This window comes from Panthera uncia, chromosome B1, assembly GCF_023721935.1.
Source record: "Panthera uncia isolate 11264 chromosome B1, Puncia_PCG_1.0, whole genome shotgun sequence".
NCBI lineage: Eukaryota > Metazoa > Chordata > Mammalia > Carnivora > Felidae > Panthera > Panthera uncia.
The window spans coordinates 101,905,719-101,932,797 of NC_064811.1; the positions used below are offsets into that span (position 1 = coordinate 101,905,719).

Genomic DNA, 27,079 nt, shown 5'->3' on the forward strand with positions numbered 1-27,079 from the left:
ATTTGACCATTATGTTATTTAGATAACCTATATCCATCAGGGTTTTTTTTAAAAAAAAACAACTTGTTCCATCAAGTACATTAAAAGAAGAGTATTGGGGTACCTGGCCGGTTAGAAATTAGAAGAGCATGTGACTCTTAATCTTGGGATTGTGAATTTGAGCCCCATGTTGGGTGTAGAGATTACTTAAAAATAAAAACCTAAAAAAATAAATAAATAAAAGAATAATATTAAGGGGCACCTAGCTGGTTCAGTCAGTAAAGCATGTGAGTCTTAATCTTGGGATTGTGAGTTTGAGCCCCATGTTGAATGTAGAGATTACTTAAAAAAATAAGAGTATTAAAATCTCTGATTTTGTGGGTTGGTCTATTTTCCCCTTTGAGTTAGTTTTTGCTTTATGAATTTTCATGTTATGTTATTAGATACATACATATTGAAGATTGGTATGAGGGATTTTTGGCAAACTTCTTTTTTATTATATGATTTTTTTCTTTATTTATTATAATAATCTTTTTTTGAAATCTATTGTGTTTGATATCAATATAGCCACTCTAGCTTTCTCATATTCACTATTTACATAGTATGTTTTTAATCTCCTTTTATGTCCAAGTTATCTGTTTCTTTATATGTGTCTTTGTACATAGCATATTTAATATAATTATTGCCATGATTGTAAAGACTCTGGGTTCTGTTATCTTCCTATAAAGAACATTAATTCTTGTATTAGTAGGTAGTTCAGTGTTGGCCAGTCACCTTGAACTTATATTTTTAGAAAGCTTAAATTATGTCTCAAGTTCCTCTAATTCGGTGAAAAAAATCTCTAGTTCTGTCTTCCCTACAGATCTTGTCTGGGCTAGATTTTAGTTTTGTTAGAGCAGGTATACAGTAGTTCTTACTAAGACATGGACTCCCACATCTCAGATGAATTCCAAAGTTGTTAATAGGGTGTTAATTAGATCTCCCCACTCTGTCAGGGCTGGAACTTTAACATCCTCCATCAGTTTTTAACTTCTAGTATCTCTGTTCTGTTCTCAACTCTTTCACAGCTGCTATCTATCCATATATCTATATCTATATCTATATCTATATCTATATCTATATCTATATATATGGATAGATGTAGATATAGATATAGATATTTGGATATAGATATAGATATAGATATATAGATAGTAGCTGCTAAAAGCCTTGAATGGTCTTATCCTTTGTGTGTACAACACAACCTTCACCATCACTGAAGACTCCTACATAGACTCCCAGGGCCCTCTTTCTGAATAACTCCTTCCTCTTCAGTTGTTTTGCCCTGAAAATTCCAGCCATTCTAGCTGCCCTGAATTCTGATCTCTGCCTGCTCAGCTTAGCCAAAATACCATACTCTGCTTGGACTGCCTTTCTGTTTATGCTGGTCAGGAAATTTTCCCAAAGCAGAGAACTGGGTGATACTAGGACTTGCATTGTGGGTTTCTATTCCCTCAGAGATTATTGCTTTTCACTGCCTGTTAACCATTTCCTGAAAACATTTCTTTTATTTAATCTTATACTGGGGAGGGAGAGCTATTTTGGTTTCAGTTATTCCATGGCTGGAAGCTTTTATAATTTTTTATATTAAGGAGTAGAAAGAGAAACTCCCTACCTTGATGCTTATTTAAAGGAGGAGTAGGGGTGTCTGCGTGGCTCAGGCGGTTAAACATCTGACTCTTGGTTTCAGCTTAGGTCATGATCTCATGGTTCGTGGGATTGAGCCCTATGTCAGGCTCTGTGCTGACAGTGTGGAACCTGCTTGGGACTCTCTCTCCTCTCTGCCCCTCTTCTCTCTCAAAATAAATAAATAAATAAATAAATAAATAAATAAACAACAAAAAAAGGATGAGTAACAAAAAAATGGCAGAATTCTGTTTATTAAAGCTCATGTTTGATTCCTAGAGTTTAATAATAATAATAATAACAATAATAATAATAATAATTTTCTATTATTAAACATTTGTATTCCATTTAGGATTGGAACTTTTTGAAATTATTTTTTTAGCATGTTGTTCTAATACAACTAATGTTCTATCTAGGTTATTTTTGTTGGTATCCTCATTAATTGTCTTAGAAATATTATTTAATAAAGAAAAAGTAATTAAATTTTTTGATTAAAAGACTGTTTCGATTTTCTGATACCAAAGAAAAACACCACCCTTTTATGAACTTTCATAGAGTATTGTTAGAGGATAGGGAGAATGGCTTGCAATTTGCATATGCTTTTCCTTAAAATTTGATGAATGGTTCTATAAAGGCTAAGTTAATTCTTTTCTGAATAAAGAGTGCTATAATTGAATATATACATGTAGAATATATATGTTGCATAATATTTTGTAATTGGGTAAGATAAAGGATTTCTGATGCCAAATTATTCTAAGAACCTCTCATGAAATTATTTTCCCATTGTTTCAGGGAAAATTTGCAGCCTCACTCTGAAAATGGGTCTGTTTAGGAAACCAGCCCCCCGCCCCCTCATTTCTGTATTTCTAAGGAGAACTGAAAAAGCTGGTGTAGTAACTGGTATAAACTAGTATGAAGAGTCTTTGAATCAACAAATTACTGCCTAACTTTGATTTCTGACAACTAGGACTATTGCCTAAGAGTCTCTGTAGAGACAGAAGAATAGGGGATTCTTTAGAAAGCTGCCTTTTTGATGAGCTTTTCTAAGACAAACCTGTTCTAAATGGACTTATTAAAAAATCTTCAGCTTCACTGTTAATCAAAGATATGCATATTAAATTAACAATGGGATACAATTTCCCTGCTAAACATAAGAGCAAAGAGGTTTTGTTTGTTTGTTTGTTTATTTATTTATATATTTTTTATTTATTAAAGTTTATTTTAAGAGAAAGAGAGAGACAGAGACAGAGAGAGCAAGTGAGAGGGGGAGAGAGAGAAAGAATTGCAAGTACGCTCTGTGCTGTCAGTTCAGAGTCTGATGTGGGTCTTGAATTCACAAACCATGAGATCATGACTTGAGTTAGAAATCCAACCAAGAGTTGGACATTCAACTGACTGAGCCACCCAAGTGCCCCAGGGCAAGGAAGTTTTAAATGCTAATCTCAGAGTTGGGGCGCCTGGGTGGCTCAGTAGGCTGAGCATCTGACTTCTGCTCAAGCCATGGTTTCACAGCTTGTGAATTCAAGCCCTGCATTGCGCTCTGTGCTGATAGCCTGGAGCCTGCTTCGGGTTCTGTGTCTCCTTCTCTCTCTGCCCCTCCCCTGCTCATGCTTGGCCTCTCTCTCTCTCAAAGACAAATAAACATTAAAAAAAAAAATTAAATGCTAATCAGGGAGCAACTAAGGGTGAAATGAAAAGGTAGCCCTGGTGGAGTGTAACTTGGTACATATTTTCTGGAAGGCAGTAGACAAAAAGGGTTTCAAAATTGTTTATGATCAAGGATTTTCATCACATATTTGTTTACAGTAAAGAAAAATCTGAAACAAGAAAGTAATTGAGGAATATTATCACAGAATATTAAATAATATGGGAAAATGCTTTTGATACAATATTGAGTAAAAACACAAGAACAATCTAAAAATTAGATATTTAGAATTAGAATTTTGATAAAAATTCAAAGTGGCATTTTAGAATATTATGTCATATACAGGTCATCATAAGTGTACCATGCACATCTATTTATCTATTTTTTTTTTATCATAGAATTAAAAAAAGGGTTTGTTTGCTTGCTTAGGAAAGAGAACTCCAAAATATCTAGGCCAACCAATAATCTGTTTGAGGATCTCCAGGGATAGAAATTCCACAACTATTCCTAGTGTTTTTTTAACTCTGGAAATTTGAAAAAAATTTTTTTTTAATTTTTTTAAGGGTGTCTGGGTGACTTGGTCGGTTGAGCGCCCGACTTCGGCTCATTGTTTTTAATGTTTATTTTAATGTTTTTTTAATGCTTATTTTTTATTTTTGAGAGAGGCAGAGACAGAGCATGAGCAGGGGAGGGGCAGAGAGAGAGGGAGACACAGAATCTGAAATGGGCTCCAGGCTCTGAGCTGTCAGCATAGAGCCTAACATGGGGCTCAAACCCACAAACCGTGAGATAATGACCTGAGCCAAAGTCGGGTCATGACTGAGCCAACAAGGCTCCCCGGAGATCTGAAAAATTTTAACTGAAATTTCCCTGATTTAATTTAAATCTATGTCTTGTTCTGGTTTTCAAAGTTGTAAACATTTTCAACATTCTCCTCCTTAAAGGAAAATGTAAAGATACTAATAAAACCACATTAGCCATCTCCTTTATCAGATTAAATATCTTATTTGTAATCTTTTTCTCATTAGCATTATGCCATTTTTTAACTGTGCCTTTCTTCCTTGAATCTGCTTCAATCCTGTAAATTCACTGGTAGCTTAAACCTTAAGAAAAATTAGGAATGTGCAGCAAAACGAAAATCCTATATTTGTCATGAACTCCTTTCCCTTCTTATTCCTTCACATTTATTTTCTGCCTTTGGTGTGACATTGAAGACCTTAAGAAGATCCCAGAAATAGTTGTAGTAACAACAATGTTTTTTTAAAAAATTCTTGTTTATCTTGTATGATTTAACTGTCAGAGGGCGGAAGGGATGGATTTATATATGTTGGAAACATGCCATGTGGCAGCACTGTGCAAGGTGCTTTACATGTATTACCTTGTACATTTCTACAAAACCCCTGCTGAGTAGTGATCATTGTTCCTATATTAAGAAAAGGACATCAAGAGTTACAAAGGTTAGATAATTTGTCAAAGTCAAACAGTGTATCTATGTCAAACTGGATTCAACCTCAGGTCTGTCTGAGCTCTTGCTGCTACACAATGCAGTTTTTTGAAAGAATAAAAGCTCAGTTAGTTCTTTTTGACTTGATTTGAAATGCTGAAATTAGCATTTTTAGTATATCATCATTAAAGGCTTTCAATTAGGCAGAATATATTTTTTGTTGACTTGGTTTACAATGAGTTAAAACTCTTATAGCAGTGAGAGTTTCCACTTTATTTACTTTACCATATGTCCATCATGGTGGTTATGCAGAATCCTGAGGTTCACACAGTTACCTACAGTCACCCTCCATGGCAAATGGTCAACTGCTGACAAACCTAGGATTTGAAATATGACTGCTAGCATGGCTTGGCTGTGGATACATGTGGAAAGTGTTGGTGAAGTTCAAGGTCAGGGGTATCACAGAGCTATAGAATCCTCCTAATTTTTTGGAAGGGGGACATGGTGGTGGGGATGACAGTGAAGGATGGGATCCCTCCCAGGCCATAACACCTTGCTTTCCTATCTCTAATAACTGAAGATGACACTTTAAAATTATTTTGTAAAACATGTTTTTATGAAATAGTTAGGCATATAAGAAAACATAGATAATACAAATTTATTTGCATCTAGCATTCTGCTTAAGAAATAAAGCATTACTGGGGTGCCTGGGTGGCTCAGTTGGTTAGGTGGCTGACTCTTGATTTCGGCTCAGGCCATGCATGATCTTTTGGTTTGTGAGATCGAGCCCCACCATTAATTGCTTGGGATTCTCTCTCTCCCTCTCTCTCTACCCTTCTCCACTGCGTACAATTGCATGCCTGTGTGCTTTCTCTCTCTCTCTCAAAATAAATAAATAAACATTAAGAAAAAAAAATAAAGCATTACAAATACAATTGAAACTCTTTCTGTATCCACTCCAATCATATCCCCACCTTCCTTCTTTCCCAGCTTTAATATGTGTTTGAGATTTATGCATGTTAATAATTATAGTTTTAATTCATTCACTTTTACTGATGTGTAGTATCCCACTATATGAACATATTGTAATTTATTTACTTTCAAATTAATGGACATTTAGGAGACAAGGAAAGGGTTGGTGGAATGTGTGTTTAGATGTTAAAGGTGAGTTATTTCTAGTCTTATTTTTGTTTTGGGAGATGGGTTCAGCAAATGTTTATTACATGACTAAAAATAAGTAAGTAAGTAAGTAAATAAATAAATAAATATTAACTGAACATTCACAGCCCAATGATGACAATGTGTCATGAGCCTAGGATCATGATTAATCCAATTAATGCACACCAGATTACTAATAAAAATGACAATTGCATTAGTTTGTTAAGGCTGTCAACCAAAGTACTACAGACTGGGTGTCTTAGACAACAGAAATTTATTTTCTCACAATTATAGAGGCTAGAAGTCCAAGATGAAGGTGTTGGTAAAGCTGGCTTCTTCTGAGGCTTCTTATTGGCTTATAGATGGCTGTCTTCTTCCTGTGTCTTCCCTGTATGTCTATTTCCTAATATCTTTTTCTTATAAGGACACTAGTCATACAGGATTATGATTCTAATGACTTCATTTTAACTTAATTACCTCTTTAAAGACCCTATATCTAAATATAGTCACCTTCTGAGGTACTGGGGGTTAGGACTTGAATATATGAATTTGAGGGGACACAATTCATCCCCTAGCAACTAGTATAGGTAATGCTTCAAAGACATTCTTTTAAAGGTCTCCTTGTACAAATAAATGCAAGTTTTACAGGGGAATACACTTAAGTAGGAATGGCTAGGTCATATAACACAATATTATTAAATGAATGACAACAATGACACAGTGAAAGTTTGAAAAAAATAGCACTAACGGCAGCTAGTATTTCTGAAGTGATGATAACTATATTATACAAAATTATATTTATTTTTTACAACATCTATTTGAGGTAGATATTATAATTATTCCCATTTTACCAAAAGAAAACTGAATCTTATGGAAATTAAGTAATCTTTCGAAGGGCACAGAGGAACCAGGGATAAAGCTGGGGCTGTAACCCAGGTTTGCTTGATTCCAAAGCCCATGGTTTTATATTATAGCAGCCTCTGTTATAGCTTCATTTGGAGAACACACACACACACACACACTCCCTACCTTTATGAAGTATTGCCCTGGAGCACAGTTAGCCACTAGTTCAAAAGTCTCAAAAATATGAGAACAGCCCAGGAAAAGAAAGGAGGTACAAATTCCCCGAAAAACAATTCCCAAAGGCACATCTGTGTTGATTTATAAAAATAGAAAAGCACAGAAACCTTGTGGTTGTGGAGCCCTTACTTAAGGAGCAGAGGGACCGCATCCTGTGACGCCAAGAAGTGGTGGCGGAAGACCCTGTGAACAATGGCCACAGATGCCAGCCGAGGAGAGAACAGTGCAGGGGGAAGAACTGTGTGTCACCCACCAGCTGTGGGACGTGCACAGGAAGGAAGCACAGGACAAGCTACAGCACTCACTTCTGTGGGTTGCTGTGAGCATTAAGCAACTTCATATATGCGGGGTGCTTTGTGTGGCACCTGGCACATAGTGAGGACTCAGTTTGGGTGGCTTATTATCGTTGTTGTTATTCTCTTTAGGTGGTCCATTTCTGTAAGGCACACAAGACAGAAAGAGCAGCCTCTTTGAAGGAGGAGTTAAGAATTAGATTAATAAGCCCTCCAGTACTATCCCATTGTGGAGATGTCTGCTCCATTAATCTACTTAACCCAATCTTTAAGTAGCACTTGTGCAAATAGATCCTGGAAAACGCTTGGGAGGGAAAAGTGGTACTTTCTTGACTTTTATAACATGAAAAATTCAAATATGTTTGCCTTTTCACCCTAATACACGCTGGAAAGGGAAATTTGGAATTTCACTTGAAGGAAGCATAAACAATTTTCAGTAAATGAAGATCCAGTTCTCAGGGTGGGGATACCAAATATATAAGGTCAAGTTACTTGAAAAGATTTTTGCTCTTTTTTTCTCTCATTCCTTCTACCCAACTGGAATTTTTTTTCCTTTGAAACATTCTAAAAGATCATAGAATTAGGGGTAGGAATAATTAGGTCATTGAAGCCATCTTTCTGCTGATGAGGAGACATGCCCGAGGTACAATCTATGATGCTTTTTCTAGTGTGGCTGTGAACAATGTGTCTTTTATTAGATAAACAGTTGGGGAGATGGAGGCCTCCGTTTATGTCCAGAACAGGTATGGTGCAGGGAGGAACGAGGAAGACGCTCTCAGAGGCACTCCTCCCTGAACCAGAGCTGATCTGCTGGCAGAAATTCAGAAGGGTGAAAGGGTAGTGAGGACTCCACTTTCATGTGGAGTCACTGCTGTGTGGTTTTGTGTGTGTGCGGGGGGCAGGGTAAGGCTAATAAATACCAGGGAGAGTTTTGCAATGCATGCCTATCAGCTGAGCACTGGACAAACATTTTTGCCACCATCTATTTCCCCAAGGCTTCTGACAGTTTGTGCGACTTGTGTAAGACATTCCTGAAAGAGAGGAGCATTTGTTCAACTTATATAACTTCTTTTTATATCATAAGACTAAAGCAGTCCTTCCGGGCTCATGTCCTGTTGAATGTAGTCCAATTGAAACTTCTTTCCTTTCCATACTCAGAAACCTGACTACCTGTTTAAATTCCTCCTGATAGCATAGCTTACTGTTTGCCCTCGGTCCTTCTCTGGCCCTCCCATACACACAGATTTCATAATGACATTCCTTCTTCCTCTTGGAATTCTATTTAACTCTTTAAAAAAAGTGATAGCTTATGATTGAACAATTTCTACAATGTGTTCTTAAATTGGATGTGTGTGTGTAAAATGTGTGTGGCTCTAGAATTGCAAGGTAGGAGTTTAGCTAATGGAGTTTTGGGACATATTGTGATGTGTGCCTAGCTGGGGACACTGCTGCTCAGGAATCTGGAGAATTTGCATTCACACACTTCCTGCCTCCAGTAAAGGAGTTCAATAAAGCATGTGGAACTTCTTATATTTGGTGTAGCTTTTGTTTCCTGCCCATTTTTTTTTTTTTTGACAGAAATGCTGATCGGTTATGCTTTGATGTATTTTTATTTAGAGGTTTTCAATACGAATTGGTTTAAGGTGTTATGAATGAGCACAATTTCTCTGATCATCAGCATTCTACCCCGTGCTTCCTAGTACTTCTTCTGTGGCCTCTTAAGATTTCCAGTTCACCAAAGCAAGCTTGGTGGGTAAGGAAATGACTTACACAGGCTCTCTTTGGCTTAAAGTTTTACAACGTACAGTTCACCTTCATGTAGGTATTCCTGGTTGCCTTTCAAGCCAGCCCATGAGTTAAGAGCACCTGTGTATTAGATTCATCTGGCAGGTGAGGCCATCAGGCTCAAGAGGTGAAGGGTTTGGTGAAGGGCAGCTAGCAAGTGGCATAGGAAGGCTTTTCATCCTAGAAGCATTTTTGCTCCATCAGTGCTTGTTTCTACTATTGTGGTTATGGTTACCATGTGCCAGTCACTGAACTTAGTGCTTCATGCATGTTATTTCAGTGAATATTGACTGCTACCACAGGAATTGGCATTAATTACTGCAAAAGAGGATTCTGAGACTCATATCACCCAGGGTCTTCACATTCAGAATCTGGTCACTTGATGCACCTCTTTGATGCTCTTTAAAGTATAGTACACTCAGGAACATCAATCTGTGTCTCTCATTAAATGTTATACCCCTTTTCCTTTCCCATAGTACCTATTGGTGCTTGGCAGGCTTTGCTTTAGGATAATGAAGATAGAAGAAAAAAAAATCCACACATGTATGATATAGTAGTGTTGGAGATTTGGCTATCACAAGGATGCTCAGTGGGGAGCTCTGAACCATGTGCTGGGAAGCCGAGAACAATAAGACGTCAGTCCAGCCGAGACAAGGAGAGAGGCAGACATGAGCTGTCTGTGCTCGGTACAGCAGCTCCCAAATGGAAGAGGCCAATGTGAACTCCAGGCTCTCAGCATGCACTGCTCTGTGTTTGTAACATCCTGGTATTCTCCACACTCCTTCTGGAGAAGCCTGTCCCATAAATCCATGGAGGGAAAGGCCACTCAGCCCTCAACTTGGGGAAAAAAATTTTTTTTAATTGTTTCTATCGCTGCACCCTTGACATTATCTGTGAGCAATCTTAGCAAATTTGGCAGGTGTTGGGACCAACCTGTGCCGGGAAATGCTGGAAGTGGAAAATTTGAATAAAAATCTTTAGGAAAATACAATGAAATGTTCCTGAGAGTTAAAATTAATCAATCGAATATGTGTGGCTTGTATTCTTAAGTTTAAAGTTAAGTTTCAAGATGTGGCCTCTTATGACATTGATGAGGCTGGCTATAAAAAATTACTATTATTTTTGAAACTTTCTATTTAAAATGATACTGTATTTTTAATGTTATTCCAAAGTAAGAAACGTGATATATCAGAGCTACTATTGGCTCTTACATGTGTCAGCTTTTCCACCCATAAATGGAAAGAACACATACCTGCTGAGAGGTATGGATTCATTCTAAGTTAGTGGAGAGACTCACCAAAACTATCATCATGAAATTAAAATGATTATTCAGAAGTATTGAATATTTACGAGGAGAACTAGGTTGATATCTTAAAGAATAATTGACTGAAAATCATTTGTCTTATGTGACAGTAGTCTTTTTCTCTATGTGGACTGGTTCTTTTTGTGCAAAAGGAAAGTTAATCTGAAATTATTGAGATGGAATGATCCAGAGATAGACACTATTCATGTGAGTGTGGACATATGTGAGAGGGCAGAGTAAACTCCTGAATGGACAAGTCAAGTTTTGGTCAAGCAAATAGAAGCCATTCTTTGTGTTTTAGATGTAAAGAGTTTAATTGATAATTATGAACTTGTACAACTTTTGGAAGAGCTGTGAGGCGGGGGAGGAGAGGTTCACCAGTGCTGCCCCTGAAGGTCAGAGAGGCTGCTCCAAAGATCAGAGGAGGTGACACTGATAACAGGTGGAGTAGTTTTCAAAAGCTTGTCTGCAAGCTGCCACTCTTCTTGAGAATCTCTGAGAAAGTCTCACTAACTTTATCAGCCTATTGGGTGGATCTCAAAAACCGGTCTGTGCATATGTGTGCAAATGCCCCCAGAGAAACAGAGAATTAGCTTCACTTCCCACATCTATTCCAAGTCCTCTCCTATAACTCTGCAAGAGGATTCCAGTGCGGTTCTCAGGCTTAGAAGGGGTTGATGGTGGTGCCACCTTGGCAGTAGCCAATCTAGCACACAAGGACTACTTTTCTAAATTCTTGAGAAATAAAATTTGATATAATCACCAAACAAAAAATAGACGTTGGCATGAGTTCCTTCCTTCTTTCCTTCCTTCATTCATTCAACAAAATATGCTTTGAATAGCCAGGCTATTGCTGTGTGCTAGGAAAACTGTTGTATAGAGACAGACTAATACCTGCTTATTCTAGTCAGGCAGACCATTAACATACAAGTAAATCCCCAAAAATAATGATAGCTTTTGATGATATGAAAGGCACAGGTTGTTTTGGGGAGTGGCATGTTAGACTGAGTGGCGCCTCTCTGGTGGCCCTTTACATGGTGCCTTGTATTAGACTTATCTGGATGTATTTCTTACCTATGCTGTGAGGTTTTAAGCTCTTGGAGGACAGGTAACGTAGCCTACTTATAATTTTATTCCTTACAATTCTTGTGCAGTAGAGTAGGCACCCAGTAAAAGTTGGACAAATGTGGGCCACAGTTCAGAATTCAATACAGAGTCAGGTGGTTCCAGGTGAATCAGATGGATGAGATGTTTTAGTTTTGCATGTGATTCACATACTGACATAGACAAACCTACATGGTAGGGATTGGTCCTATATTCCTCTGATTCTTTTGTTGAATAGTTGGCATCTAAGCCTTGACAGCTCTGGTTCTCAGAGTTTTGATAAAACAATCCTCCTTTGAGGGAGTGGATTCCTCCAGGTTAACTGTGTAAGACAGGCAGGGTCAAAGGTAGCAGAAACTATCAGAAGATAAAACATGCCAATTAATATATTAGACCAGAGTTCATTGCATGGGGCATCCTTCTGATCCCCACTTAAAAGTTTCCTTCTCAGAGCATTTTTTCCTGAGCACCATGATATTTTTCAAAAATGATGCAAGTGAAAAATGAAAGCCCATCACAAATTCAGGAGAATAAATGTTTTAGTTTGAATTGTTCAGATTAAACATCTATATCGAAGGCAGTAATTGATATGTTAGTGGAGTAACTAAACATTTCATCCATCTGTTACCTCTCATGAGGTAGACGTTCTCATGGAGAATGATCCATGAGGTGGAACTTATAAATAGCATAAATGTAGGTTTGCTCAAGAACCTTTTGGGGATAATGTTGAAAGCCCACATCTTCCTGAAAAGCAGATCATATAATGAATTAGGCCAATGTCTTCTTCTAACCTGTTGTTCACAAATGTAAACAACACTATAAATCTCTTCTTTTGTATTTCATCAAAATTGAGATAGCTGGAAGAAGAATCTGCTGCTGGTTAAGTTCCTCATCTTTTTTGGCTATCTCTCCATTAGAAACATGTCCCAAATCATCTCTTCTGCCTGTGTTTGATTCTCCCTGGTAAGAAACAGTGTTGTACCTGGGATTGATTGGGAAGACCAGGTTGCAAATTTTGCTGCTGTCTGTAAACACGTTGTTAGATGTGGCTAGTTAGAAGGCAGCCAATTCTGAGGACCTTTGTGTGGATTACCATTTCCCCTTCTGCTTCCCAACTTCCCAAAACTATTAATGGCACATTTTGCTCCAGCCTGTGTTACATCCAATGATAAACAGATGGATCCCAGCCCACAGCATGAAGATGGGAAGTGTGTTTGGGCACAATATGTTTCATATTCCTATCCAGCTGCCTCCTGCTTCCGTCTTCATAGAGTGTGCTGAAAATTCAGGACTTCTCATTGTAATCTACAAAAGAGTGTTCTTCCCCGCACCCCACCCCTTTCCTCCTCTGTGGCTGTAAATTATTTCTCCAGTAGTGATTTATGTAGTGTCTTTAAGGAAGAAAGTCTGGCAGCAACACGCAGAGAAAGATATTCTGGGAGAGCCACAAAAACACCCCCCCCCCCCTCCAAGGTAATGTCCTGGAGCATTAAACCATAGTCTTCTTTGATTTTTTGACTGTGAAAGAAAACAAGAACTTATTCCCCCCTCCCACATCCTTCTCCTCACTTCAGACCAAAGTGCATTTAATTACTTCTCAGTGTCATGTTAAGATATGCTGATAATTCTTCTAAAAAGATCAGCTTAGATTCAAGAGCTTTGTTACCTGAGTAGGCCTTTGTATCCATGCTGCATATCCCATTTATCCATGTTGAACCATTTAACCTATTCATTCGGCTCGACTTAATTTGTCTCTACTAGGCATATGATGGGAGTTATATGGTAAGGAAACACTTCTGGGGAATTTTAATATCCAAAAATTATGGATTGTTATGTTGGTTTTATTTGCTGTGACAACCAATTAGTCAAAATATTTATTGGGTGCCACTCTAAGCAAAGCACAATGCCATACGCTATTGTGAAATCTACATTATGCCCTGGAATGGCAATGATCACTTAGTTATGTAGCAGATTTTTTTCCCGTAATGTGTGTAAAGACCTAGCCCTCCTTCCAGTTTAGAGCAGTCTCTAGCCCATTGTAGGCAATTTTGATTGGAGAGTGTCATGCAAGATGGAGAAATAATCTTACTTTATAAAGATTGATATGAGAAGCTGTATTTGAAACCAGAAGGATAGTGAATAAACATGAAATTGGTACAAAAGGAGTTAGTGTCTAATGGAAGACTTTGAGGGTGGCCATGTAGAAGAGCTGCTACCTGAAGAAGTCAGATGATTGTCTATCAAACGGCCTTACAGCATGGCATTTACTTTCATGAATTTATAATGATCTGAACTTGTAGGATCAGAAACTTGACTTTATCACTGGGTGGAAAATGAGTCCTTTTATAGGAGCTGATTCATATATCAAGCTCGTGCAGACGGATGTATAATCACAATGTCACTTTATTAATTTAAATTAATAAATAATAGATTAAGAAATAACTGGCGGGAGAGATCCAGATTCAATTTCTTTGGTTAGTGTATTTTCATTTTTTCTCTCTTTAGGTATGTGATCATTTGTTATGTGATACAAATGATAATTAATTTAAGTTATTGTAGGTATATATGTTTTTGGTAACTTTGCAGCCAGATATAATCTTAATATTTCTCATTCTTTGACTCAAAAATTGTTTCTATTTGATTTTTTCTCTTTTATATGAATTTTATTTTATTTATTGTATTTTTAATTTTTTCTTTTGATGTTCATTTATTTTTGAGAGAGAGACAGAGTGCAAGTGGAGGAGAGGCAGAGAGAGAGGGAGACATACAATCTGAAGGAGGCTCTAGGCTCTGAGCTGTCAGTACAAAGCCTGACGCGGGGCTTGAACCCACAAACCTTGAGATCATGACCTGTGCTGAAGTCAGATGCTTAACTGACTGAGCCACCCAGGCTCCCCTCCTCTTCTATATGAATTTTAGGACCAGCTTAAAAAGTTAAACATATGTACATCAAGAAGAAAAGAAAGAAGAAAGAAAGAAAGAAAGAAAGAAAGAAAGAAAGAAAGAAAGAAAGAAAGAAAAACCTATTGAGATTTTAAATTTGAATTGCATGGAATTTGGAGATTAATCTGGGGAAAATGAATGCATTTCTGATGTTGAGTACTCCCATCTATGAATATTTTATATGTATAATTTTATATTTATTATATATATATATTTATTTAACTTTATTTTTGATAGAGTGTGTGAGCAGGGGAAGGGGAGAGAGAGAGGGAGACAGAGAATCCCTAGATATATTTTTAAATCAGGTCTTATTTCATGTCTTTCAATGAAGTTTTAAAATTTTCTTATGTAGATCTTGGTCACCCTTTGTGGCATTTGTTACAAAGTATCTTTAGGAGCATCTGGGTGGCTCAGTCAGTTAAGTGTCTGACTCTTGTTTTGGCTCAGATCATGATCTCATGGTTCATGACTTCAAGCCCACATTGGGCTCTGCACTGACAGCATGGAGTCTGCTTGGGATTCTCTTTTTTTCCCTCTCTCTCTGCCCCTCCCACCCCCTCTCTAAATAAATAAAATAAAACTTTAAAAAATGTCTTTAATTTTGTTAAAAATTACATTTCAATCTGTTATTGGTGTATGTCAGTGAAATTGGTTTTTGTGTGTTGTTGCAGGTAACTTTGCCAACACATTAGTTCTAGTAGTATATTCTATATCATTGTATTTATTTATTTATTTGAGAGAGAAAGAAAGAGCAGGGGAGGGGCAGAGAAAGAGGGAGAGAGAGAATCGTAAGAAAGTTCTACATTCAACTCGGAATCCAACTCTGGGCTGGATTTCACCACCCTGAGATCATGATCTGAACTGAAATCAAGAGTCTGATGCTTAACTGAACAAGCCACCCAGGCACCCCTCTATATCAGTTTAATAGTTTATAAATTTACTGAAGTTTTCTACACTTGGTCATATCATCTGCAAACCGCAACAATTTATTTTTTGCTTTCTAGATGTGGCAGAAACATTTATGACCCTCTGAATATTTATTCACGTGCTCTCCTCCACATTTCTATCTCTTTGAAGTTAAGACCATGTAACTTGTGTCTAAGTTATTTAGTTAGTTCATATTTTAGTTATTCATATTTTTCTCTTAAGATTAAAAAAACCATCATATGTGTAATGTCCCCTTTTCACGTATTCCTAGTATCAACAGTTCAGACTTATATGTCCTATTAAATACCTACTTTAGCTTATTCTACATGTTTTGACATCAGTGAAAGTGCTTTTTTTTTTCAGTTCAAAGTATTTTCTAATTTTTTTAAACATTTATTTATTTTTGAGAGACAGAGAGACAGAGCACGAGTGGGGGAGGGGCAGAGAGAGAGGGACACACAGAATCTGAGCTGTTAGCACAGAGCCTGACACAAGGCTTGACCTCACAGCTATGAGATCATGACCTGAGCCAAAGCCCAATGCTTAACTGACTGAGCCACCCAGGTGCCCCAATATTTTCTAATTTGTACTGTGATTTCTTAAGTTCATGACTTAAAAGTATTTCAGACATGAATTTTAAAAATCACTTATTGGGGTGCCTGGGTGGCTCAGTCAGTTGAGCGTCCGACTTTGGCTCAGGTCATGATCTCGCGGTCCGTGGGTTCGAGCCCCGCGTCAGGCTCTGTGCTGACCGGTCAGAGCCTGGAGCCTGCTTCAGATTCTGTGTCTCCCTCTCTCTCTGACCCTCCCCCGTTCATGCTCTGTCTCTCTCTGTCTCAAAAATAAATAAATGTGGGGCGCCTGGGTGGCTCAGTCGGTTGAGCGACCGACTTCGGCTCAGGTCATGATCTCGCGGTCGGTGAGTTCAAGCCCGGCGTCGGGCTCTGTGCTGACAGCTCAGAGCCTGGAGCCTGTTTCAAATTCTGTGTCTCCCTCTCTCTGACCCTCCCCCATTCATGCTCTGTCTCTCTCTGTCTCAAAAATAAATAAACGTTAAAAAAAAAAATTAAAAAAAAATCACGTATTTAATCATCTAATTTTTAAAACAATGCTTATTTATTTATTCTGAAAGAGAGAGTGAGAGCGAGCAGGGAAGGGGGGAGAGAGAGAGAGAGAGAGAGAGAGAGAGAGAGAGAAAGAGAGAATCCAAAGCAGGCTCCGCGCTGCCAGCACGGAGCCTGATGCAGGGCTCCAAATGGCAAACTGTGAGACCAGAGCCAAAATCAAGAGTTGGAAACTTAACCAACTGAGCCACCCAGGTGCCCTTAATCTTCTAATTTTAATTAATTATGTTCAAGAAATATGATCTACCAGATGTTAATTCTTTCTTACCAGCTGAGATTTACTTTGTGTATGCATGGAAGAGAAATTTTCTAAATATTCCATTTGTGTTTGAGTAGAATTTTTTTTTTTTTTTTTTTTTTGAGAGAGCATGCTTAAGCAGGGGAGAGGGGCAGAGGGAGAGACAGAGAATCTTCAGCAGGCTCCACATTGAGCTTGGAGCCTGAAGTGGGGCTCAATCCCTCAACCCTGAGATCATGACCTGAGTTAAAACCGAGTTAGATTCTCAACGAACTGAGTCAGCCAGGTGCCTCTTGAGTAGAATTTTTGTATCTTAATTTGCAGATGCAGTATACTGGATAGGTTCACAAAATTTTCTATAACCCTCTAGATTTATTTATAACAGCTTTAGTGAGGTGTAATTTATATACCATAAAACTCACCCATTTAAAATTGCACAATATAATGATTCTTAATAAATTTACAAAATTATGTAAACATCACTACAGTGGTGTTAGAATATTTCACCTTAAAAAGATCTCTCCAGCCCTTAATTCCTGTTCCCATCCTCATTGGCTTGCATATGTTTGATCTACCAGTTTCACAGAAGTATGATTATGGCATGGTTTTGTCAAATTTTCTTTGTAATGCTGTAAATTTTTGCTTTATACATTTTATAGCTATTTTATTAAGTACATACGAGTTTAAAATTATCATATTTTCTAGGCAAATTGTTCATTTGATTATTATGTAGTATCTATCTCTAAAAATTCCTTTTGTCTTAAGGTTGATTTTGTTTGATATTAATCTAACTACAACAACCTTCTCTGGATAAATATTTACTCGGTATATCTTTTCCATCACATTAATTTAAATGTTCGTATCTTTAAATTATATGTATGTTTGTTGGAATCAGGAGATAATTGGATTTAGTCTTTCTATCTAATCTGAAAATCTCAGTCTTTTAACAGGCGAGTTAATCTACTTACATTCAATGTGATTGTTGGCATAATTTGCTTTAATTTCTACATATTATTTGGTGGCTTTTACTTACTATGCATTTCACTCCCTTTCTTCCTTTCCTCTCCCCATTTCCTTTTCTGCCTGTTTTAGTTGACTAATTTTTCCCCCAATTCTCTACCAATTCTGGTTTGGAAGTTACCTTTTATATCTATATCTATATCTATATCTATATCTATATCTATATCTATATCATCTATATATTTATATCTATCTATTTATCTATCTATGTATCTATAGATATATATATATATATATTTATACCTGTATGTGTATGTGTGTATGCATATATATGTGTGTGTGTGTATGTGTGTATAAAATCCTTGACAAATCTATATTTACCTTTAAAGTTATTGTCTTGTAGCATTTTAGTCTCATCTTGATTTTTACTCCTATACTGCAAAGTATTTTTATTTTTTTAATTTTTAAATGTTTTATTTATTTTTGAGAGAGAGAGAGACAGAGACAGAGACAGAGAATGAGTGGGGGAGGGACAGAGAGAGAGGGAGACACAGAATCCAAAGGAGGCTCCAGGCTCTGAGCTGTCAGCACAGAGCCCGACATGGGACTTGATCTCACAAATCGTTAGATGATGACCTGAGTCAAAGTTGGCCACTTAACTGCCAGAACCATCCAGGCACTCCTCCTATACTGCAAACTATTTTTAAGATTTGCCCATGTTTACCATTTCTTAGCATAAAACTGTCTTTTACATCTTGTTTCTTCATTCTGAGTTTAATCTCTTTTTCCTGAAGTACATATTTTAGAAGTTTCTCAGTGAGAGTCTGATAATAGTGAAGACTTTGATTCTTTATGTAGAAAGGTCTGTTTCATCCTTATTATTGAATAAAAATTTACTTGAAAATAGAATCTTGAATTATCTGCTATTTTCTCTCAATGTTGAAAGTATATTCAATTGTCAGCTCATGTCTTCTGTTAAGAAGTCTGGTATAAATCTATTATTCTCCTATTTTTAAACTTTGCTTGCTTTTATGATCTCCCCTTTATCTAGATGTATATTTACATTTATGTACTCTTCAGCACTCATGATGCTTTCTGAATGTAAGAATTCATATCATTCATCCGTTCTGGAAAAACTTTAGCTACTAGGTCTTCAAATTTTATTGCTCCCTCATTCTCTTCTATATTTCTGAAAATCCTGTGATGGGTTTTCTCATTGCATATTCTATGTGTTTTAAACTCTCTTCCATATTTTTAAATCTCTTTCTCTCTCTGTGTTGAATTCTGAATAGTTTTCCGTACAGTCTTGGTCTTTTAATATTTTTATTTATTTTTTTATATTTATTTATTTTATTTTATATTTATTTAAGTATATTTGTTTCATATTGATTTAAATATATTTATTTAATAGTATCTTATTTAGAATTTCTGACTATTTAATTTTGCTGCTTAATTTTCGTTGTGTTTATTGACTCCCAAATGTGGTAGATTCCTCATATATCTTATAATTATTAATTATGTAGGATCATTTTTAGTAAGGCTTTATCTATGTGAATTTTGTGCATCTTGAGTTGAGGGTGTATTTCTCCATAGAGTTTATATTTGCTTGCCATTGTTTCTAGGGATATAGAGACATATGGTCAATTTGTGTGTTAACTTTATGGTTTGAGGTTCTGAGACTATGTTGGTATTATATAATTCCTAATTTCTAGCTATGTGTGAAACCCCAATTTTTAGCCAATGGTTACTGATATCCAGAATAGATCTTGAGTCTAGATTGAGATAAAAAGGTATCTGCCAGTTTGTGGATTCTTTAGTCCACTCAGACTTTTCCAGCTAATTTTATTATTCTTTTTTTTTCTCCTACAACCAAACCTCCACACTCTATTCTGCTTCTACCTGGAGGCAGAGGGTCTTGTTCATACTGCCTGCCCAAGTTCAGTAATGTGTCCGGATGGCCCATTGTGGTACTACAATTGGTCAATCACAGTGTAGCTTGACTCTTCTTCCTAAACCTCCAAACATAATGATACTATTTAATTCCAAAGTAGTAGCCTCCCGACCTTGTTCCGGCCTGTGGTTCCCTTCTTCTATCCAATATTCACAGCAACACCTAAGATTAGTGTTTGATTGAATAAATGGGGACTGAAGCCTAGTCAAGTTGATGCGTAAAACTGATCATCCCAAATATGTCTCTTAGGAGAGCCTGGAGGATGTTACATTTACCAAAGCAATTAGGTATTACCCTGGGGAGGGGACTGAGGGGTCACTAACATTACTAAGAAACTTAATGATGTCTGTCTTCCGGAGGGAAGGCTTAATAATAGATTACTTTTAGATCAATGAGGATGACAAGATCTAAAGTAATAGAGTCCAGATGGTGATGCTGAACAAATCGAAAGCAAGGTGATTGCAAAAGTATGGCAGAGAGTGACAAGGTCAGGGTGGTAGCCAGGGGCCTTCACCTACAAAGAGCAATGAAGATGGTTAACACAACAAGGCATTCCTAGGGGTAATATAGATAATATCTTAATATAGATAAGCCTATAAGTATATGCTTCATTTACACAAAAGAAGTTAAAGATGAATCATCATGAGGCTAAGGGGAAGCATTTCAATAAAAATCACAGTCCTTTTGCCAATTTCCATACCTGAGTTTATTTTTGACCTAACCCAACAACTATAGGAAAAGACAGGTCCCCAGGAGGAAGGATTGTGCAGCAAGATGTCAAGACTACATATAATGATTCCTTCCAGTTCTTCCCCATTAGCCCACAGTCACTTACTTGGAAATCCATACATTGAGAAAAGAGAACATCTAAGCCTTCCAAGGGCTGTTTTTACAGGATCCAAGTTGATCTTGATATTCAGGGATTTGAAGTGTCATTATGGTTCCCCCTGAGGGTGGGAGGTTTTAGAGGTCAGGTAATATATGGGATGGTAGCTCAAAATCTGACTCCCAGTGGGTTCAGTGGGTCCATGGACCAACTAATGGTTATTTTACTGGTCCCAAAATGTATAATTTGAATGGACATACTTGGTAGTGGGTAAAATCTCCCTATTGATTCCTTGGTCTATGGGATAAAAGCTATTATAGTAGAGAAGGACAAGTGGAAGCCTCTGAAACTACCACCTCCTCCCCCTTAGCCACAATTTACCATCCCAGGAAAAATGGAAGGAATTAGGTCCACCCTTAAAACCTAAAGAATGCAAGGGAGTGGTCCTCATTATATCTCCATTCATTTCACCAGTCTGCTTTTCACAATAACTAGATGGATACTGAAGGCTAACCGTGGATGATCACAAAACCACATAGTAGCTTAAATGACAGCTGCTGTGTCTGATATGGTATGGTTGCTAAAGCAAATGAACACTGCCTCAAATACTTGGTATGTGGCCATTGATTTGGTAGATGTGTTCCCTTCCTCCTTATCAAAAAGAAGAATCAGAAATAGTTCACACTTCAAATGGATAGTAGTATAGTGTTGCCCCAAGGCTATGTTACCTTCTCACCCTCTTTAATAATACAACTCAGAGAGGCTTGAGCGAACTAGACATCCTCCAGAACATCATACTATTTCACTCTGTTAATGAGTTGATGAAGTTATGATCAATAAGTGGCAAGTATGTTGATAAGAACCTTGATAAGAAAAGTTCCCTCTAAGAGATGGAAAATAAATACTGCGATGATTCAGAGGCTGGCCTTAGTGAAATTTTTATGAGTCCACTGGTCTGAGACAGGCTGAAACAGCTTCATAGTTGTGCCAACTTCAAAGCAAAGGACAAACTCTTGCGTCTCACATCTCCCATCCCAAAGAAGAAAGCACAATACTAGGAACCTGATTGGGTTTGAGGGCATCATATTCCACATCTGGCAGTGCTGCTTCTGTCTATCTATTAGGTGATCCAAAATACTTCCAGCTTTGAGTGGGATCTAGAGTAGAAAAAATTTTGTAGGAGGTCCAGGCTGCATTTGGACCATATGGTCCAGCAAATACTATAATATTGGAGGAATCTGTGGTGGGAAAATATGCTGTGAGGAGTTGACAGCAATCCCAATAGAAGAATTACAATGTAAATTCCCACAGTTCACAGTATAAACTACCAAGCCATGTTATCTGCAGCAGAGGGTCATGTAGGTTTAGAAAAACAGCTGCTGACAGGCTACCATGCACTGGTAGATATGGAACACTTGACCATGGGTCATCAAGTAGTCATTAAGGCCAGAATCGTACAGCCAGAGCCAGGTTCTGTAAGACTTCTGAGTCAGGGGGGTGCCTGGGTGGCTCAGTCGGTTAAGTATCTGACCCTTGGTTTTGGCGCAGGTCATGATCTCACAGTTTGTGAGTTTGAGCCCATGTTGGGCTCTGTGCTGATAGTGTGAAACTTGCTTGAGATTCTCTCTCTCTCGCTCTCTCTGCCCCTCCCGTGCTCTTTCTCTATCAAAATAAATAAATAAACTTAAAAAAAAAAAAGACTTATGAGTCAGGAAGGACCAGCAGCAATTTATTGTTGGATGGAAGTGGTATGTCCAGGATCAGGTACACACAGAGCTGATGGCCACAAGTAAGCTGTAAGAGTACCTAGCCTGTGGCATTTACCACTGTTGCACTAGTATCCCTTTCTCAGCTCACACCTAAGTGCCTATGAACACAGGGGGATCTATATGACAGCTGAATAAGGCTAGAACTCAAGCTCAGTTTACACTGGGTAGGCTTGGTATTTCAAGCTGAAATATCAGCTTGGTACAAGCTGAAAATGGACTGTAGTTATAATATAGTCAGTGTTACACCAGAGGTGGCTCATACTAGATATGCCAAATGTACATATCTCTTCCAAACTCTGCATTCAGAGACATCACATTGGGAGCTTGGAATGGCCATGGTGGGAGTATTTCCCCTGAAGAAAGCAGTAAATATTATAAGTCAGGGTTCTTTTTGTCTCTGGAAAGTTGGTTGTAAAACATTTGCCAGCACATCACTGATGACAGAGTAACCTTAAAACAAGTGGTGAAAGGAAATTCTCCTAATGAGCAGAGCTTTGGGTGATGTGCCTAGACATCCATTCTATGTGGAAATAGAAGTGGCCCAAATAAGAATATACATGGACTCCAAGATAGTGGAAAACAGCTTGGTCAGAAGTTTGAAAGGAGAAAAATTGGAAGATTGGGGACTAACAGGTCTGCAGTAAAGGCATATGAATAGATTTTAGAAGGATTGAGTGTGAAGATCTTTGTATGCATGAGAGCATCCACTATGGAGGGAGACAACAACCAAGCAGTCAGAATTGATTCAGTCAGTTGATGTTAGCCAGCCTTGGACATGAGCTACTTCAGTGCTGGCACATTAGGCCCATGAAAAAAATAGTAGCCATAGTGGAGTGGATGGAAGACATGTACGGGCCTAAAAGCTTGGGTCCCACTTAGTGGGACTAATTAGCTACTTCCATTGTGTGACCATGTGACCACAAAATCTTCTAGTCCTATCTACACACTGCCCTGAAGCTGCTGGCCTGATTGAGCTATGAAATATCTGTTGAAGGCATAGCTGAGGCATCATCTCATAGATGACATCTGTGAGAATGGGGCACCATTTTCTAGGGTGTAGTATGGACTCCAATCAACAGCCATTATATGGTGCTATGTCCCCAGTAGGTAAAAAATGCATGGGTCAGGAAACAAGGGTTGGAAGTGAGAGTTACTGTGTTATCATCACTGTAAGTGACCCCCACTTTTGAAATTTATGCCCCTCATCCCTGTAACTCTAGTCTCACTGTTTAGAGGTCCTGGTTTCTAAAGGGGGGATGCTTCTTTGGGGGAACAGCAAAAGTCCTGTTGAACATTAAGTTATGGCTGCCACCCAGGTATTTTGGAGATTAAAAGAAGAGTCACCAACCTGGCAGGGGTAAATGACCATGGTCTTCAGGAAAAGATACAGCTGCTGTTATACAGTGGAGACAGGGGAGAATGTGTTTGGCATCCAGGTGATCCACTTGTGCATCTCTTGGTACTCTTTGTCCAGTTTCTATTTGCCCAATATCTATCACCCCTGAAAAGGGTATTGTGACTAGGGAATCATATCTCTCAGGGATGAGGGTCTTAGTCATCCAACCAAATAGTTTATTTAAACCAGAAGAATGAGCTAAAGGTTGGAGAGATCTGGAATAAGTTGTAGAAAGAAGAGCCATGCAGTGAGACCAGTTGCCGTGATGGCACTTTAGTTTGTCCCTCTAACGTTCCTCTTATAACTGAGCACCAGGGAAAGAGGCCATCACAGTCGTGGAGGAGTTGTTCCCAGAACTTATCTGAAGTCTGTGCATAATAGCAATGTAAGGGGTACACTCTACTGGATGTTATGATGTTCCACCCAGATCTCCCTTCAGTACTGAAGGATTTAGTCCTCCACTTGCTTTAAGTGTTGCCAGATGTGCTCTCCCCCAGCCAGCCCAGACTGGGAATTGCCCTTGACTGAAGAGAGCCCTTGCCCTGAGTGAAGATGCCTCCCCTTCCCCCCCGCCCCCTCTTGCCTCAACTCAGGACAATTCTGAAGGACTGTCCCAGTGAAAACCTCCCTATAGGGTCAGCTGAGGCCTTAGATGACATTGAGTGCCAACCCTACTTTGCCCTCTGCCCAATCCTGCTTCCTTCCCTTCCTCCACACATCTTGATCCTGAGAGCACTCCCTAATAAACTCTCTGTATGCTAACCTCCATTTCAGAGTATGCTTCTTGGGAGAAACCTGAAACAGATATAGATGTTAGCAGCTGCCCAGAACAACCGGATCTGCCACTGTTCTTGCAAGAAGATCAGATCTCTGTGTGCATGGCTACCACATACTGCTCACTTCTGCATCCAAATCTCAGGTTGGTGTAACTGCATGAAGGAATGGTAGTTACAGGGATTCTTTGGAAATTTAGTACTTAGCTTTCCAGCCTCTACAGTGTAGGAAATTAGGCTACAGGGGGGTTTGAATGGGCATAAGTTGGTGAGACAACTTACAATATCTAACCACAGTCTCTCCATATACTCTTCAAAATCCCTTTATCTTCACACACATAAACATCCAAACAATAATAGCAAGAACAACATGCTCCTGGCCATGATTCCTCTTACAAATGCACTCTCACCCTCTCCTCAAAATGACGGGCAAAAGCTAGGATGTCTAGCTTATTTCACTTAGCATAATGTTTTCAAAGTTCATCTATATTGTAGCAAGTATCAGATTTTCATTCCTTTTTATGGCTGAATAATATTTCATTGTATGTATATACTCATTTTATTTATTCATTCATATGTTGATGGACATTTAGTTTGTTTTCACCTTTTGGCTATTGAGATATACTGCTATGAATATTGTCAAACAAGTATCTGAGTCCCTGCTTTCAGTTCTCTTGGGTATCTACCTAAGAGTGGAATTGCTGGATCATGGTACTTCTGTGTTCAACCTTTTAAGGAATTGTCAAGCTATTTTCCACAATTGGCTGCACAATTTTACATTCCTACCACCAATGCATGAATGTTACAGTTTCTCTACATCCTTGCCAATACTTGTTATCCCCCCCTTTTTTTTATTATAGCCATCATAGTAGGTGTTAAGTGACACGTTAAGTTTTGATTTGTATTTTCCTAATAACTAAGGATGTTGAACATCTTCCATTAACTTTTACAACATAACTAAAAAGAACCATAGAGGATATCCTGGGTTCAGATGTACTCCCTCTCTGTGCCCATTGTGTAGTCTATTTTTTTTTTTTTTTTTTGCTCCTTTGGATTCTGGGAAAATCACTCTAGCCAACATGGTAATCAAATTTTGTCTGTTAATTCAAAGGTTTAGGAGCCCCAAATGACCAGGTGGGAGTCTCAACTTCCAGTTTGATGAGATATTGTTATATAGCCCTAGAAAACAAAACATTCTATCTTTGGCTAATACAATTTTTAATCCAACAAAGATAAAGTCAAGGAGACTGAAAATAAAAACATTTTGCAAATGAAACATTAGCTGTAAATAAACAGAGACAACCTCATTTTCCATCCCTTTTTTCCTGGAACCATGTGTCCTGGCTACTGAAGAAATAGTACCATAAGTAGTTCCTATAGGGCACAAAGTATCTCCCAGCCAGTACAGTAGCTAAGTCTTTAATAAGCTATTCCACAATTATTTTTGTCAGGTCAACTATTGGGGGATAGAGTAGATGGTGAAACCAGTGAATCCTATGGGCATGTGACCATTGCCTTATTTATTATTATTTTTTTCCCCAGTAAATGTACCTCCTTAGTCAGAAGCAATGATGTATGTGGGATACCATGTTGGTAAATAAAGCATTCATTTAGCACATGTAAATTAATGTACAAAGAGGCAGACTGGCTAAATCCATATTTAAAATAAACATCTGTGGGGATAGTGACATAGTGAAAGGGAGCCAGGTGGCTACCTGGTTCCTTCATGTTAAGGTTGCCCAATTGGGGGCTCAGAATTGGTTTCTGTTGCTTGGAGATTGGCAATTTAGTAACAGTGGGGGATAGTTTAACCTTGGCAGAGGAAAATCTATGTTTCATCCATACGTAATCCCGTATCTACAGCCTCTTATTTCATTAGCCAACTAATCATGCCTGAGTGAAAGGGACCAAACCGATATATACTAAACAGGTAACTTGACTGATTATTGAACACTTTCTTTGCAGAGGAATCTACTAGTGAATATTGACATTGAACACAATTATCTCCATTCTCTTGGTGTATATTCTGAATGGCCCATCAATATGACTCTTTCCTAAATCCCCATGCTGCCAAACCTTCAAGCTAGTTTTTTTCCGAGACCTAGACATCCAACTGAACTATTACCGAATGTCTACCATTTAAAGAGATTTCTACCTCCAGTTATCTCTCCTAGGAGTCAAAGTAGACATTAAGATGTGTTTCCCAAAGTTGCACCCAGTTGTAAGCATTTTCCATCCCTTGTCCTTTTAAGTCAGTATTGGGTGAGATTGCAACGAACACTTATAGCTGGAGCTAGCATATCTTAGAGAACTTTCTCTAAAAAGGCTTGAATATTTCACTCTCAGTTAACTAGTTACAGGGAATTGCCAATGAGATCTTAAGTATATGATGGTGGAAGGATAGATGAGAGGCAGGAGTAATACTTTGGGAGTTGGAAACATCTGCTGGACTCAAAAGGAAAGTCGCTATTTGCTGAAGAGAATTTGCTCCAAAATTCTTGGAGTTTTTGTTGTAATTATCCTATTGCTGCAGGCTCCATATAATGTTTTGATCCACAGGGTCATAAGAGATAATAGCAGAATTAATTGCCATTTAGCCTGGAAGAGCTGCCAAATTTTCTCTCCTGGACTCTCACTCAAAGCCTTAGGGGTTATTTTGTCAATGGGTTAAAATAAAACACTTGAATCTAGAGAAGCTACCAAACACTGTGGGAGA

The 27,079-nt window shown here is 38.1% G+C and overlaps 1 protein-coding gene across 1 annotated transcript in view; it reads left to right on the forward strand.

The window, feature by feature from the left end:
- SPRY1 (sprouty RTK signaling antagonist 1) overlaps positions 1-24,748 on the forward strand; it is an 87,060-nt gene extending 62,312 nt beyond the window's left edge. The window contains exon 4 of the transcript XR_007457896.1: positions 24,365-24,748. The gene's annotated coding sequence lies outside the window, so the exon portion shown is untranslated. The remainder of the gene's footprint in view (positions 1-24,364) is intronic.
- The last annotated feature ends 2,331 nt before the right edge of the window (positions 24,749-27,079 follow it).